The sequence below is a fragment of the Equus przewalskii genome, chromosome 1, assembly GCF_037783145.1.
Source record: "Equus przewalskii isolate Varuska chromosome 1, EquPr2, whole genome shotgun sequence".
Classification (NCBI taxonomy): domain Eukaryota; kingdom Metazoa; phylum Chordata; class Mammalia; order Perissodactyla; family Equidae; genus Equus; species Equus przewalskii.
This window is the reverse complement of record NC_091831.1, coordinates 122,088,750-122,105,198: the sequence shown is the minus strand read 5'-3', so window position 1 is coordinate 122,105,198 and position 16,449 is coordinate 122,088,750. Positions and strand designations below refer to the sequence as shown.

General features: G+C 43.5%; 1 protein-coding gene across 4 annotated transcripts in view; it reads left to right on the top strand.

The window, feature by feature from the left end:
- The window catches only part of THSD4 (thrombospondin type 1 domain containing 4), a 552,284-nt gene that overhangs the window by 233,427 nt on the left and 302,408 nt on the right, over positions 1-16,449 (top strand). The gene's annotated exons all lie outside the window — the stretch shown is intronic.

The following is a 16,449-nucleotide window of genomic DNA, read 5'->3' as shown; positions in this document are numbered from 1 at the left end:
GAGACTACTGGGGACTACCACCTAGCCTATTTTGTTACTGCCAAGGGTTGCCACATTTTGACAGAGGTAGATATTTCCATGTCTGCAATTCTTATAAAGCTTCCCAATGCAGACATTCCACCCCTTCCCTGGACATCTAGTGTCAGGGGAAAGAAAGGAAGCGAATGTTTATTGAGTGCCTGTGCTTTTACAAGCCTCCTCTTATTTGATTCTCAGACAAGTCTGTGAGATAAGCATTGAAATACCCATTTTAACAGATAAGAAAAGCAAGCTTCACAGACATAATTTGTCCAGTGACGCAGCTTAGGAAGTGTCAGGACTCAAATTCAAACTCAGGTAAGGACATGCAAAAACATCCTCTTTCTCTTTTACCTTTGTGCCTTTCAGTAGAGTCCCGAATGTTAGGGACTTTGTCTAAAGGTCTAACCAGCATCTTTTCTGCTGCATTTCTTTGAATCCGCTGCATCTTGAAGGTCCTAATAGACCCCAAAGGCCTTGCATATGGAGCCATAATGCTAGCAGCAGCAGGTTCTGCAAAACAGCTTTGGGTCTCAGTGAGGCTGAGAGGAAGGCTACACCTCATTTAACTCAATGGCCACCTTCCAAATTGTCCCACAGTCAAGAAGTGGGCTGCTTTTCATGCTGCTTCTGTACACATCCTTTGTGTTTCCTTTTTGTCTTTGCCCATCCTTTCTCCCAAATATCACAAAACACTGTTTCAGCCTGAGGTTTCAATTAGGTTCTGGCATGATGAGCTCATGCCACGCTTTGTGTGGCCACGGCGAGAACATCCTTCCCGGTGCTTCCTTTGAGAGGGAGCCGCGGCTGCTGAATTCCCTTTTCATGCTGCCACAAGGGAACCTCCGTTTCTCATTTGTCCAAATCGTTGTTTGTCTTCGGGAAGTGAAATGCTTGCATTTGATTGTGGTTGGGATGGATTGACGTCTTTTAAAGTCCTGTGGAGGAATGAAAGCCAAGCTTACTCAGGGGGATTATCCCCCTGCATTCAGTCTGGTTGAATGTGGAGGGCTGCCTTCGTTTGGTAAATAGTGTGGAGGGACCCGCCCCTGCCTTTTTCTCCTGGTGGTTGTGCATATTTGGATGGAACGTGTTCTGCCTGCAGAGAGGACCTCAAAAAAAGTCAAATAACTGGGGCCTGAAAGGGACAAACGAGGCTGGCTGGTGAATCCCTTCAGGGTCACAGTTTCTATCTTAAGGTAAAAATGATCACTTTCCACACTTGCCATGTAAATCCAATGGGCCACCTTGCAGGAGTAAATTCACCAAGCCACCAAGGAGGAGAGCCTTGCTTCCAGGCTCTTGTAGAAGCTCCAGGAAAAGGCTGGAGTCTAGCTGGTTGAAGCAGCCACTTGCTGGGGTCCTTTGTGTCTGTCCCTGTGTTTGTGCATGTGCAAATGGCCCCTTCTCTGTCTGGCTTACTGTGTATTTTGTTTGGAAAGCTCCTGGCTGTCTGGGATTGTATCTATTCATGCGCCTCTGTACAGAGGCATGTAAATGAGCTTGTTAATTCAACTGAGCAATTGATTAAGCTGTTTTTTAATGTGCTTGGCACTGTCCTAAGCACTAGAGGGAGGTATGAAACAAGGCCCAGGGTGGGGGCGGGGGGTCTCTATCTGTAATCTTGAGCAGCTCGAGGTGTCTTTCTAAGCCTCCTGTTCTCGTCTGTGAACTAAGAAGGGTAGACAAGCTGATTTCTAGAAGGACTCTTCCTGCTCTAAGGTTCTCTGATTAAGGTCATCAGAGATGGGAAAACATCAAGCCAGCTAAAAAATAAGACCCATTGTGATTAAGAATACGAATGAATTATGTAGAAAAATATATCTTTTCGTTGTATCCAGAGTAAGCTTGCTAGCAAATAAAAATAAAGAATGCCCAGTTAAATTTGAGTTTCAGAAAAACAATTTTTAGTATAAGCATGTCCCATGCAATATATGTTGTGCATCTGAAAAATTTAACTGGGCATCCTGCCTTTTACATGGCAAACCTAATCCAGAGAGATCATGAGAACTGAGAACTTAAGGAAGGGGCACCTCTCCAGGCTCACTCCTCTTCAGGCTGTCTTATTCTCTGCTCACCAGCCACGCTGACCTCTTCCTACTCCTTCTCCTGTCACAGGCCCTTTGTACAGCCTGGTACTCCTGCTTGGGATGGATTCCTCCCCATCCTCTCCATCATAGAACTGACTCATCTTTCAGATTTCAGTTCAAAAGTCACTACCTCGGGAAAGCCTTTCCTGTATGATACCCTAGACAAAGTCAGTTTCTCCGGTCCATGTTCCCTGGGAGACTGTGCCTTCTCAGCACCTGTCACAATTTGTATGTTTGTGTATTTCACAAACAGATGCTGAAGGTGGGGTTTGTGTAGGTAGATTAGAACATCAAGGACATTCTAGATAGGTGAACCAGAGAAAAAGAGCCCCAGAGGAGAGAAGCCCCATGCTGTGTTTCCATAAGAGTGAAGAGAGCAGTTGAGACCCACTTGTAGAGAACAGTGTCCTTGAAACCCATCTTAATGGTTGGATGTAGCTGTTCTGAGGACAGCGAAGAACTCAGGATGGCTGTGAGAAGAGTGGTAACATGATGAAAGTCATTATGCAGCGGGCTTTATGAAGCCCCCAAAGGGAGAGCTGAGTCGGAGAGCCTTCCATGGGGCTGCTAAAGGAACAGGCTGTGAGGGTGGCAGAGAGCATCAAGTCAAGAAATACCTGCTAAGCCCTGCTGCCTCGCAGGCACAAAGTGTGTGCTAGGCGTGGACAGTTCACAAAGACTCGAATGAAAGCCAGGTGGTGCCTAACTCATTGGTTCCTGTAGTCAGAAGTTGAGACGAGGTAGCTGGGATTCCTTGAAGTCTTCTCTTGAATTCTGAGAATTTATTATGCTAAAAAATTCTTTTCCTGAAGACATCAAAACTTTCTTCCTGCTGAAACTTTCTTTTTCCGTTGTCTTACCACGTCCGCTTATAAATGTTTAGAAGAGAGAGAGAGCCTTTGTTAGAACCATTGCTTGGTTTTCAGCATGTGGATTTATTGTATCCACCCACACGTTCATACAATAAGTTTTCCACCTTATGGACCAGCCTATGTTGTGTTCCTATCACTGTTGATTGCTTTGGCCTGATGCCAACAGACTGGAAGATACATGTGTACACGCCTTGCCATACACATGTGCACGCATATATACACATACATATATACATATATTTTTTACCTAAGATGATAATAGCAGGAGATGGGAAGTCAGGCTGCCCCCCTCTGGGCATTGCCTGCAGAAGGGGTACCATTTCCTCTGCCTCTGAGTTTCTCTGGCTTCTGAGACTTACTTCACATGGTGTTTATACCAGAGTTCCCTTTCCTGATTTCCTTCGGAGAGTTCTCAAATCCTCAGTTCTTGACAGGAAAAGCCCACATTGTTTTTCTGGAGGATATGTGTATATTCCATATGTTAATATGTCCATATCTGCTTAGATAGATATACATTTTCCAAAGCCATAAGAAACTGGTTATGACCTCTCGCTTCTATTGAAACTGTCTCACTTCTATTGAAACTGTCAAGCGGCTTTGCTGACAGCTAGCCAAACTGACAGAAGGCCCTTCAAACTTTTACTTTTTATTAAATGTAACATTTTAAGATGTAACACTACATGTCACACAGCTTGAACAGCGTGGTGTTTTTTCCATAATGGTATTGTTTTCAGTCACTTTTTCCAACTTTAGATTTACTATGACATGAGAGAAAAAGAAAACATTTTGAAAAAGGTTGGGTAGCTTGGACAAGTTGGCTTAGCCAATTCCCATGAAACTACGTGTCTAGGAACTTCCTCCAAATGGGAAGCTACTGTTCCATGTTCTTCTCTCTGGAAAATTACGAAGAATATAAACCATGGTACTTAGTAGAACTCTTGACAAGAATGTTCATTCTTTCTACAAAAACGATGGTCTTGCTTGGCCTGGGCTGCTGGTCTACCTCTGCAACCTCATCTCCTGTCATCTCCCCTCGCTCTCTACTTCAGCCGTGGAGAATGTCTCTCACCCCCTTTTTTTAAAGGTATGCTTTTTTTGGTAAGGAAGCTTGGCCCTGAGCTAACATCTTCCTCTTTTTTTTCCTCCCCAAAGCCCCAGTAGATAGTAGTCTATCTTAGTTTTAAGTCCTTCCAGTTCTTCTATGTGGGACACCACCACAGGATGGCTTGATGAGTGGTGTGTAGGTCCACGTCTGGGATCTGAACCTGTGAACTTGGGGCTGCCGAAGTAGAGCATGTGAACTTAACCACTACTGGGCCGCTGGGCCAGCCCCCTCTCTCACTTGTTGAATGGGCGTATTCCTGGCCTTTGGGTGTAGCCCTTGGTATACCTCTACCATGAATGATCTTCTCCCCTCTCCTCCCCTCCCCTTCACACAGTAAACTATCCTTCACAGTTATAATTTCCCATCTATTTGTATGAATATTAATGAATACCTGTCTTCCCTATGAGACTGTAGTTGCATGAGGTTGAGGACTTGGTCTCTTTTTCTTATCATTTCCTCAACACATTGTAACACCTGGAATGAGGTAGACTCTTAATAAATACTTGCTGAGTGAAGGGATTCATAAAGTGAATGAATGCTGATTGCCCATTGAAGGCAGAGACTCTGTCTTATTAATAGGATCTGCTTAAACCTAGATCCTGGCACACAATAGGTGCCTAATAAATGTTTGCTGGGTGAACGAACAAGCATTGCTCCATATGTGGCATCATGTCAAGTACTGTCCTTGAACTCAAGGAGGCGAGTTTCTGCTTAGAGAGATAATCTGTGCTCATATGAAAGAATTAAGAGTTCAGAGGGGCACTGAGAATAAGAATTCTGCTTCTGAGTCAAACCTGGATTTTTGAATCCTGCTGGCTCCACCACTTTCTGGTGGTGTGGGTTTTAGCAAGTTAGTTAACCTCTCTGAGTCTTGGGTTCCCATGTATAACATGGGATAATAATAATATCTATTTCAATGAGTTGTAAGGATAATATGGAATAATACCTATGCAGTGTCTCATACGGTACTTGGTACACTGCAAGTACTATCTAACTAGCCATGTTAGGTATTATTATTCTTAATCTAGAGAATCTCTATGCCTTTTAACTGTAGTGGGGTCATTGACAGTCAGCGTGACTCTAGGCAAATCTTTTCACTTTTCTAAGCTTCAGTTTTCTACCATGTAAAATGAGAGAATTAGGTGATAGATTCCTTCCAGGTGTGACATTCTATATCAGGTAGACATAGCAAGATCAGTGTGGCTGAGTCTGATCAGGGGAAGCTTCCAGGAGCTGGTGGGCTGAGCCTCAGCTGGAAGCTCAGGCAAAGAAGAGAATGTGAGATATCCCAGCCAGGGGGGACAGCTTGTGCAAAGCCGTGATGTGGGAAGGGGCAAGGGGCATCTGGGGAGGGAGTGGAGTGGGGAAAGTTGTTGTTTAGGAGTGGTGGGAGAGGAGTATAGAGCTACGAGAGGGGAGTGACCTGAAGAAGGTAGGTTTGGGGATAGTATAGGTTGAGCTGGATGAATGGGGAGAAGGCAGGGAGCCTGAGTCATGGAGACCAGCTAGGAGATTGTGTAGACCTTCTGGCACAGGCTGATGGCCTGGGCTGGGGTTTGGCCGGAGGAATGGGGAGGGGAGAATCCAGAATGAATGAATGACTCAGCCTGGTGGCAGAGCAGATATAGAAAGCGAAAGAGGTTTCTTCAATGCTTGCTGCCACAGACAGAAATGTGTCCTGTCCTTGAGAATATTGGATTGTGCTCTAGAAAGTTGCATCAGTGGTTGGCAACCCAGCAGAGGACCCGGCATCCACCAGCGGAGGGTTAGACCCTGCTCATTGGACGTTGACAGCCATGGGGAGAAGGCGAGTACTAAGTTCTGTTTCTGCTCACAACACTCTGACACCAAACATATAAGTTTTCTACACCCAGCAATTCTCTAGTTCTCTGCAAACACCACCTGGGTGTCCTACAGTTTAATTTTGACGCTAACCACCTGGAGTTAGTGCAGACCCCACAGGTTAAGGGCTCAGTCCTGCAAGACTGCCCCCTGCTTCGGACACCAATTGCAAGTAGTGGGTCCCCAAGTTACCACACTTCTGTCCAACGTGCTGCAAATAGGAGATTCCCATGACCTCCTCTTCAGGGTCGATAATTTGCTAGAATGCCTCATAGAACTTAGGAAAACAGTTTACTTAATATTACCACTTTATTATAAAAGGTACAACTCAGGAACATCCAGATGGAAGAGATACATAGGGCAAGGTATGGGGGAATGGTGCAGAGCTTCTCTGCCTTCTCTGGGCATGCCAGCCTCCCAGCACGTGCATATGTTCACCAACTCTAAAGCTTTCTGAACCCCATTGTTTAGAGTTTTCATGGTGGTTCCATGATATATGCATGATTGATTAAATCATTGGCTATTGGTGATTAACCTGATCTCCAGGCCCTCTACCCTCCCCAGCCCCCTTCCCCAGAGGTAAGGGGATAGCGCTGAAAGTTCCAATTTTCTAATCATGCTTGGTTTTTCTGGTGACCAGGCCCCATCCTGAACCTACATAGGGGCCCACCAAGAGTCAACTCATTAGCATAAACTCAGGTTTGTTTGGAAGGGGCTTGTTATGAATAACAAAAGATGCTCCTCTCATCCCTATCACTCAGGAAATTACAAGTTTATTAGAAGCTCTGTACCAGGAACTGTGGACAGAAAACAAATATATTTCTCATTATATCACAATATCACAGTGGGAGTAGAGGGAGAGGTTGCCAGCCAGCTCTCTTGTCCAGCACCAGCTCTGCACAGGTGTCATGAAACTGATGGGAGTAGCTCAGCGAATTGGGTAGGTGATAGGGGCTCAGCCTTAGGAATCCAGAACAGAAACTGAGGCCATTCTCTGGGACCATTGCAGAGAGGCAGGAAATGGGCTTCCTTTAGCTGGCTGCCCTGGGGGAGACACAAAGTCCCCAGGTACCCAAGAGATCCAAGCACGATGGGGCTGGGTAGATACCCTGGCCTCGAGTAGGTGGCTTCGGGGTAGGTGGTGTACAGGTATATCCTTGTGGCAGCACAGCCATGGGAAGCTCTGTCTGGAGTAGGTTTGGGTTCCAGCACAGGACAGGAGGGTGGTGGTGTAGTGACAGTGCAAGGGCAGTGGAGTCCCACAGAGCTGGGCTCCAAGCTGAGCTCTACCACTTACCAACCAGGCAGTCATGAGCAAGGCACTGCAATTGCCTGAGCCTCAGCGTCCTCATCCTTTATAGGTGAGGATTAGCTGATAGTCTGCTATATAGTAAGTGCTCAATAAACAATAGACATAGTAAAAATTGTCAAAGGTGGGAGTAGCTTAGGCAGCAAAATCCAAATGCAGATGCTAAGGAAAGAGAAGTTCCTTTTCCTTCTCTGTTTTCTTTTCTGCACATTGTGGACCATGACTGACAACTCAGAAAGGAACTTCCTCCTTGCAAATTTTCTTGATGATTGCAGTCTTGAGTGTCTGCCTTGCGTGTATAAAACTGTAACCTTTTATTTAGTTAGCCAAACATTATTCCGTATGTCAGCTTTGGCAGTGTATTCCCAGTAGTGGTTTGGTTGCTAGGTAGGTCTCCTTTCTCCATTCTCGTTCAACAGCACCAATTAGAGCAGTGGTTCTCAAAGCAGTTCCTGGACTAGCAGCATTAGCATTGCTGGGGAACTTGTTAGAAATGCAGATTCTGGGACTCCACCCCAGACCTAATGAATCAGAAACTGTAAGGGTGGAGTCCATCAATCTGCATTCTAACAAGGTTTCCAGGGGATTCTGAGTACACTAAAGTTTGAGAACCACTGCATTAGTGTTACCAGCTAGAACTCTGTTTCAGTGAGAGTGAGGCTAAAAGGAATTTAACATCTGTGGAACACTGAACCGATGTCTTTTCGGAATTTAAAAAAGACATTTTTGTTCACTGTTTCTAATGCAGATCTCCAACCCTGTTAAGACTGTCAGTTAAATAAGATTTAGTAGGGCATTGCATGTGGACTTTTAAAGCACGTAGTCAGAAATGTGGGATAGAAGGTTAGGGATATTACACAATTGATAAGCTGTATGCTTGTGCATTTAAGTTTTAATAGTGGAATGTGCCCCAAACAATTTCCTTTTCAGAACAGGAAAAGCTAAGAATATACAGTCTCGCCCATCTTCTCTTCTGACTTTTTCAGAACAGTTTTTTAATTCCAGGGAAGAGTCTGGGCTCTCAGAAGCATTCTCCTCATCTTATTTTCCATAACTTTGTGCTGGAAAATGCAGTCTGGGGGAAAGCAGTTTAAATAGTAATCATCCGCGTCTAGGGCAGAATTTGGAGTCCAAGGGCAGGCAGATCCTTTGTCATAAACAGGAGGAAGGCCACACAGATAATGCAGTCGGTGGAGGTCAAGTCTGGCACAGCTCTGGCTCCGGCTGCCTCTGGGTTATTCACCCCAACTGAATGCTGCAGCCTCCGTGCCCACTGCTGGGGCTCGGAGCAAACCCCTTTTTATTTTGTTTAAACACTGCATACACGCTTAAGACATTGCATCCACATGTTTCTAATTCGTTTACACTTCACTCATCAGCATGTGTTGGGTGAGCACCCCGCCACGGCCGAGTTTTATGAGCTGCGTTTACGAGGCTGCTTTTCTTGAACAGGGATATCATATATTCTACCAAAAAAATGGAATTTGAGCCTGGGAAATGAGGGCTTGGGTGCTAAACTTGGAGTGAACTTGTGAAGTTTGAATGGATCCAAAACTCGGCACAGATGTTATCCATTCTCCAGGAATAGCCTCACATATTTATTCACAGAATCTCCCCTCTTTTCTTACCTGAAATTTTCTCCCTATTTAAATGAGGGCGAGAGAATGTGCCATTGTGGGAAAAGCTTGAACCTCGTTTCCTGCCACTTTGGGGAGCCTCCCTTGCTTACTCAGAGCTAATGCAAACCTAAGTGATAGCAGAGCTACCTAAAATCTAGAGCCGCGATACTTCAGCAACATTTTGCTTTCCTAGAAAGCAACATTTTGTTCTTCCACTTGTGTAGAGTCCCTAAAAAGATGGCAAGGAATTTTACAGTTTTGCGTTAATTTTGAACAGATGGGAGGGACCCACCATTGATAGAGGCTGTGCAGAAGGATTCCATTTTTCAGAACCTGAGTTGTTGAGGTTATTTTTTGCATTCTTTTTAAAAACAGTTTTTTATTATTCTGAGTTATGCATGTATATATCTTACACTCAACAAGCTCTACAAACTTTACTCCTTCTCCAATATTTCTTCCTCCCCAACTATTTTAGCTGTTCTTTCGATATTACCATCTTATCCTTAAATAATGCTACATTGTTACTTCTAGATTTTTCAGTTTCAGATATTTTCTGTTGAAGATGAGGATGTCTCCATCTTTCATCATCCTTTCCCTCCACCTCTCCACACGTGCATATGCACACTTCCCATTCCACAGCCTCCCAATATAATTATGTTGTAATTTTGGTTAGATTAATAACCATTGCTTACAGTATGACCATGTGCCTGCTCTTCACAGTTGAGCCATATAGAGCACTAGCTTAGGTCAGATCTCCAGGATGCTGATGCTGAGGCAGAAATTTGTGCCTAGTATTTACTGGGGAGAGACCCTGGAACAACACCTGTGCGGCGTGTGAGAGGCAGGATTGCTATGCTCTGAGCTGGGATAGCCCTGCAGAGTTACCCAAAATTGAGACGGGGTGGGCCTTTGTACAATCACATGGACCAGTCATTGGACGGGGGCTTTCCTGGGGAGGAGGTTTAATCTTAGGTGAGGTGGTTCCCTTAGGCTGAGGGCGAGTTCCAGAAAGACATATCTGTGAGCTCCCAGCAAGCAACACTCCCAGCTGCCTGGGGAATTCTGATTTGGATTGAGGGGGTCATGGTAGATAATCTGGGTATCACACTGTAGTTTCCAGTCCATATACTATGATTACTTTGCTTTTCCTGAAATATTTTTTTCTATGCTGCTAATGAATATTTTTTTGTTTTTAGTTTGTCTATTTTTTTATGTTCTTCAGACTAATGCAACCCCAAGCTCTTCTAAACTGAGCAAATCTTTGGATAATTTGATATCTCAATATCTTAACATTTACTTGGTATCTTATCTTTTTCATTTTCTTGAAGAAATCTCTCCTGGAACCTTCTGACCTGCCGTAGTCTCTCCCTATTGCACATCTGTCTTATCAGGATAGCTCTTCACTCTAGTCCTAGGCATTCTCCTTGCTGGGTTAGATCTTCTATTTCCTGGGTCCCACACCTTCTGTTTTCTTGGTTTATTCCTTCATGTGGTAGCATATGTCCTCTAATAGGGTACGTGAGAGTAAATTGTGCGAGAATTGAATTTCTGAAAATGCCTTTATTTTTTCTTAAGAATTGATAACTTGACTAGATATGGAATTCTAGAAATTACTTTCCCTCAAAAATTATGAGGCATTGCTCACTTACCTTCTAGCTTTCAAAGTTGTTGTTGAGAAATTCAATACCATTTTATTTATTTGTTTGTTTCCTCTCTGGTAGGCTGTGTTCTCTTTTCTTTGTCCCAAGTGTCTTGAAATTTCACAGCCTTGGTGTGGTTCATTATTATCCATGCTCTGGGAGACACTTCTCCATGAGTCTCTTATGCTCCTACAGGTCTCTGTGAAGTATGCCAAGTATGCAAGGCCCTGCCCCCTAAAACCAGGTCATTTCTCAAGGTTGTGTTTATAGTGAGCAACCTTGGAGGGTGAGCTACATCTCCATCCAAGACGAAGAAAGGGCTCCTGATTGCTTCCCATAAAAGCAGTGGGTTCCTCCAGCTCAGTGTTCCTCAGCTGCATGTGCAGGATCCATCTGGGCTCCTACACATTGCCCCTCTGGGACTTGGGGCCAAGGGGAACTGGCAAACATGCTGATGCTTGTGCTCCTTGCTCTTCCATGAGTAAAAAGTCCTTTGTCTGACTCAGAGTCTTGTATCTTCTGTCTGTATCCATGAAACAGTAACAGGCTAACATTAATTATAAGTAGGGTAAAATCAAATCCCACCCTAACACCATTGTCCTGGGCACTTGGTAGTCTCCTTGAATCTGGAAACAGAAATTTATTTTTTTGAGTTATTTCTTTGATAATTTCCTGGGGATTTAGGAAGCTAATTGCTGCTGCTCCTTTTTTTTTTTTTGGTGAGGAAGATTGGCCCTGAGCTAACATCTGTTGCCAATCTTCTTCTTATTGCCTGAGGAAGATTGTCACTGAGGTAACATCATGACAATATTCCTCTGTTTTGTATGTGGGACACCCCCACAGCATGGCTTGATGAGTGGTGTGCAGGTCCGTTACCAGGATCTGAACCCGCAAACCCCAAGCCACCGAAGTGGAGTGCGCGAATTTAACCACTGTGCCACTGGGGTGGTTCCTGCTGCTTCTTTTTAAAAAATAACAGCTTTGGGGGCTGGCCTGGTGGCACAGCGGTTAAGTGCACATGTTCTACTTTGGCGGCCCAGGGTTCGTCGGTTTGGATCCCAGTTGCAGACATGGCACTGCTTGGCAAACCATGCTGTGGTAGGTGTCCCACATATAAAGTAGAGGAAGATGGGCACAGATGTTAGCTCAGGGCCAGTCTTCCTCAGGAAAAAGAGGAGGATTGGCAGCAGTTAGCTCAGGGTTAATCTTCCTCAAAAAAAAACCCCAGCTTTACTGAGATAAAATTCACATATCATAAAAGCCACTAATTTATTTATTTATTTTGAAGATTAACCCTGAGTAACTGCTGCCAATCCTCCTCTTTTTGCTGAGGAAGACTGGCCCTGAGCTCACATCCATGCCCATCTTCCTCTACTTTATATGTGGGACACCTACCACAGCATGGCAGCCAAGCGGTGCTATGTCTGCAACCGGGATCCAAACTGGTGAACCCCGGGCCACCAAAGCGGAATGTGTGCACTTAACCGCTGTGCCACCAGGCCAGCCCCAAAGCCACTACTTTAAATAGTACAATTTAGTGCATTTAGAGAGTTGTGCAACCATCATCACTGTGTAATTTCAGAACATTGTCGTCTTCCCAAGAAGAAAGTCCATACCCATAACAGTCGCTCCACATTCTTTTCTCCCTCTAGCCCCTAGCTACCACTAATCTACTTTCTTCCTCTATAGATTTGCCTATTCTGGACATTTCATATAAATGTAATTATACAGTGTGTGACCTTTTGTGACTGGCGTTTTTCACGTGGCATAATGTTTTCAAGGTTCATCCGTTGTAGCATATATTAGTACTTCATTCCTTTCTGTTGTCAAATAATACTCCCTGTGTGGATAGACCACATTTTGTTTATCCACTCATCAGTTGAGGGACATTTCGATTGTTTCCACTTTTTAGCTATTATGAATAATGCTGCTATGAATATTCATGAACAAGTTTTTGTGAAGACATATGTTTTCATTTCTCATAGGTGTATACCTAGAAGTGGAATTGCTGAGTCATATGATAACTCTATGTTTAGCATTCTGAGGAGCTGCCAAATGTATTCCAAGGAAGTTGTTCCATTTTACAATCCTCTCAGCATTGTGCGAGGGTTATGATTTCTCTACATCCTTGCCAACACTTCTTATTGTCTTTTTATTTTAGCCATCCTAGTGTGTGTATTGTATCTCATTGTGGTTTTGATTTGTATTTCCCTGATGACTAATGATATTGAGCATCTTTTCATGTGCTTAATAGCCATTTGTATATCTTCTTTGGAGAAATGTCTAATCAAATACTTTGTCCAGTTTTTAATTGGATTATCTTCTTATTATTGAGTTATAAAAGTTCTTTATAGGTTCTGTATACAAATCCCTTATGTGATATGTGATTTGCAAAACTTTTGTCACTTTCCATGGGTTGTCATTTCATTTTCTCAATGGAGTTCTGTGATGAAGTCCAATTTATCTATATTTTCTTTTGTCACCTGTGCTTTTGATATCATGTTATCTAAGAAACCATTGATGAATCCAAGATCATTAAGATTTATGCCTGTTTTCTTCTAAGAATTTTATAGTTTTAGCTCTTATATTGAGCTTGATGCATTTTGAGTTAAGTTTTATATATTGTGTCAGGTAGGGGTCCAGCTTCATTCTTTTGCATGTAGATATGCAAAGTTGTCCCAAGAACATTTGTTACACAAAGACTATTCTTTCTCTGTTGTGTTGTCTTGGCACTCTTGTCAAAAATCAATTGACCATAAATCATACTTTGTATGATTTCAATCCTTTACAATTTTTTAAGGCTGTTTTATGACCTAACATTTGTTCCCTCCTGGAGAATGTTTCATGTGCACTTGGCAAGAATGTGTATTCTGCTGTTGTTAGGTGGAACGTTCTATAGGTATCTGTTAGGTCTACTTGGCTTATAGTATTGTTCAAGTCTTCCATTTCCTTGTCGATCTTTTGTCTAGTTCTATCCATTATTGAAAGTGGGTATCAACGTTTCAAACTATTATTGTTGAGTTGTCTATTTCTCCTTTCAATTCTGTCAGATTTTAACTTCATGTATTTTGGGGCTCCATGTTGTCTTCCTGATGGATTGACCCTTTTATCATTATAAAATGCTCTTATTTGTCTCTAGTAACAATTTTTGTCTTAAAGTCTATTTTTTCTGTTACTAGTATAGCCAATCCAACTGTCTTTTGCCAGTATTCTCATTGCTTTTATGAAGGAGTCAATTTTCAAAGAGTTTTAGCTAACCATTCTGGAAAGTGGAACTTCTAACTACTTCTTAAACACCCTTACAGATAATTTTTCTGTTTTTAGGCCTGCTTTCTCCCCTGTTTCCAAAGTTACCTTTTGGAGGCACTACAATACTAGGTAGCTTGGTTGCTTCAATTCCTGCTTAGGATCAGTTTTCTTGGGTCTGCTAAGTCATTTCCATGGGTCCTTCTGCATCCCACCTTCCAAAATTGTTTCACTGTTAACTCCTTTTCTATCTTCTTTGTCCCTTATCTCTTAAAAATGTCTTAACTCCTGCATCAACGGGTTTTCCAAGGATCCAGAGTTCAATGAATGATACAAATATTTAACATGTATTTGAGTTTCTGGTTTAGGACCCAGAGGTGAGGCCCAAGAATTTGCATTTTCAACAAGTTGCCAGGTGATGCTGATGCTTCTGGTCCCAGGACCACTCTGAGAATCACTACCTCCTGTGTGGAACGTAAAGGTGTTCCCTTTGGAGGTGGGGCGGACATGCAGGAGGCAAATGAGAACAAAGAGAGAGAGAGAGAGATAAGAGGGAGATAAGCAGGGAGGAGAAGGATGTAGCCCTTTGCTCTTGTCCCATCGCTCCCAGCTCATGGCCACTCTTCTGTTTTCCCTCTCTCCCTGCATTGATAAAACCGTGACAAAATTTGCTTAGGGAAGGAACTCTTGGCATCAGAATTGTAATTCTATTTAAAGAAAAAAAAGGGGGGAGGATGAAGTCACTATGCATGGAAAAACCTTAAACTGAAGCCCTGCAAATGTATTTTTATATAGACTTTTAAAATGCTTCAGGAGTATATGCAGGGCCTAGAGAAATCAGTCCTCATGTAATTTTTTTTTTTTTTTAGATTTTAAAAATTTTTTCCTTTTTCTCCCCAAAGCCCCCCGGTACATAGTTGTATATTCTTCGTTGTGGGTCCTTCTAGTTGTGGCATGTGGGACGCTGCCTCAGTGTGGCTTGATGAGCAGTGCCATGTCCGCGCCCAGGATTGGAACCAGCGAAACACTGGGCCGCCTGCGCCCAGGATTGGAACCAGCGAAACACTGGGCCGCCTGCAGCGGAGCGCGCGAACTTAACCACTCGGCCACAGAGCCAGCCCAGTCCTCATGTAATTTTATGAGGAGCACTAGGTTGAGTCTTGCTAAGGCAGCAGGATTCTAGGCAATTTTGTTAGGTGGTCACTTGTCTGCAGGTTTCAGATACCTCCAAGGATCTCCCTTGTTCTTTGTTGCAAGTGTGAAAAGGCAGGGACGCTTTCTGAGCCACACAGGCAGAGAGTCAGACCTAGTGGCTGGTTTGGGCCACAGGAAGGAGGAGCCCAGACTTCGGCCATTCCTCTGGGCTATTTTCATGCAGCCATTTGGAGATTCTGCCATAATTACCTCATTTAGCCATGTTTTTGGTTCTCAGGATGTTCTTCTATCGTGTGGTTGCAAGAGAAATAAAATTGTGGCTGCCAAAGATAGTATCCCAAAGGAGAGAAGGAGTCGGGGGGAAGCCAAGAGAAGTGAGAGCTCAAAGCCCTGGCCCCAGGTGCAGCTGCCTTGGAGACACTTTATTACTGAAAATGCAGTGCACCTGGAGAGTTCCTGCTCACACTTCAGAAAGTGGGGAGCTGGGAAGAGAGGAAACAGATTCTGGATAGATGACATGGGAAAGCAAGTTGTAGGAGGCTAAGTTAACCTCTAACTTGTTGCTTCCTTTCTTAGGCCTGTTGTGGTTGTGGTGTTGTCTTTAATCTATAAAACAATGGTTTGGTTTTAGATGATTCCCAAAGGTTCTTCCATCTTTGGTCTTCTGGGATTTTTCCAAGCTCACCTCTTAGATCTTTTGGGAAGCCAAGGTAGGAAACCAAGTCTCTTGACTTTAAGATAGAGCTCAGAGGACATAGAAGATTCAATCTTCTGTAAACTGTGTGGTCCCAGAGGCCACACATTGTTTCCTGTTAGCGGTTTTCAATGGCCTTGGAGTGGAAGGAAGTTCATGGCTATGACAGTCAGGCAGCCGCACTAGGGAAAATATGATAGATTGTGTTGTGTAGGAAAAAGTCAGTATTATCCAATCCAGTAATCAGATTTTCAGACAAAGGCATGACCCTGGAACACATTGTCCATGGCTGAGCATAGCATTAGTCTTGTCTCCAAAAGCAGTTAAAAAAAAAAAACGTGTACTTGGCTTGTCTCTCTCTTTTGGGTATGGAAATATATCTTGCCTGAAAATTTTTCTCATTCATATTTTGGAGGCAACTAAATTGCTCTGAAGATATTAGTTGTAGCAATAATTAATTTAGCATTTATTGAGCACCAACTGTATGCCAGGCTCTGTGTGAAGTGATAGAAATATAGAGAAAGACTCTGAGGTAGGGGAATACATCTCACGTGGAGAGGGGAGAGAAAGGCAAAAAAAAAAAGAAAAGGGCTAATATTCATTTATCCCTCCCTCCTTTTATTCTTCAGGGATTTGTTAACCATTTGCTGTGTGCACAGCTCTGTACTAGGTGCTGGGGATCCAAAAGTGAATCAGACAGTCATACCCTGTGGTCCTTCAAGACCATGCTTCCATGAAGCTTGATGAATCCTGTAGTGGAAGAGGCCAGATTGCCCTGTGATGGGTGGATATATAGGTGACATCAAGATCCTGGAGGGCTTCCCAGAGGAGGTGACCTGGGAACTAAAACAGAAGTACA